The sequence below is a fragment of the Aethalodelphis obliquidens genome, unplaced genomic scaffold (assembly GCF_003676395.1).
Source record: "Aethalodelphis obliquidens isolate GAN/ISIS:26980383/991018 unplaced genomic scaffold, ASM367639v1 scaffold85, whole genome shotgun sequence".
Taxonomy (NCBI): Eukaryota; Metazoa; Chordata; class Mammalia; order Artiodactyla; family Delphinidae; genus Aethalodelphis; species Aethalodelphis obliquidens.
In genome coordinates, this window is record NW_020838029.1 from 2,195,308 (window position 1) to 2,196,430 (window position 1,123).

Genomic DNA, 1,123 nt, shown 5'->3' on the forward strand with positions numbered 1-1,123 from the left:
AAAACAGGGATTTCACATCCCCTTCCTGTTCTTTCTCTGTCTTTTTGCCAGTTCATATCCCTCTCCTGGATATTTAAACATTAGAAATCCTCGTCTCAGGCCTCTGCTCCCTTTTTTTCTGAGTCTGTATTCTCCTGGGTGATCTCAACCATGTTCTTGGTTTCATCAAGAAAATTTAACTAAAATTAATGTCATCCATTGCAAGAGGCATTATTATTTTATGTATCACCAAGAAAGTAAAAAATGTTTCCAATTAAGTTATGATATCTAAAATCATCTATTTGCACCCCAAATTTGTTTATCTTTGTAGTATTCCAAACTCAGAAAATGATACCACCATTTACTTAGTTGTTCAAGATAAAAACTAGGAACCTGGGACTTCTCTCTACCTCGCCACCTCCTACCCTCATATCTAATCTGTCTCTATGTCCTATTACTTTTACATCTTAATTAATCCTTTAATATACTCCTCTCTCTGACCCTTACTGTCACAAATCCAATAGAAGCCACCACCTCTCTTGCCTCATTTACCTCAAAAGCATCCTAACTTGCCTCCCCAATCTTCTGATATGCTATTCAGCAGGCAGAGTGATCTTTTCAAAACCCAGATTTGGCCATGTCATTTCCCTGATGAAAACTCTTTAATAGCTTCTCATTAATCTCAAGAAAAAGTCCAAATTCTTTCTGTGGCCTATAAAGCTCCTGCCCACCTCTCCAACCTTGTCTCATGACACTCTGTCCTGTGTTTCTCTACATGCCAACTACACACTGGTCTTATTTTTGATCCTCAAATACATCACCCTCCTCACCGCCTCAGGGCTTTGTACACATGCTCTCTCCTCTGCCCATACTCTCTTCCCTCTCTTTATCTAATTAATTCCTATTCATTCCTCATCCTTCAACTCAAACATCACCTCCTCAGGGAATTCTTACATGATCCCAGATTATGTGCTCTCATAGCACATTATTATTCTCATTTTCAAAATTTAAAATTTTGATTAATTTAGTATGTGAATCACAGCTTAATACTGAGCTTGGTACTTGAATGAAAGTTGCATGAAGGCAGGGGCTTTGCTAGGGACTGATCTAGATGCTACATCCTCATCACGTAGCATAATGCTGG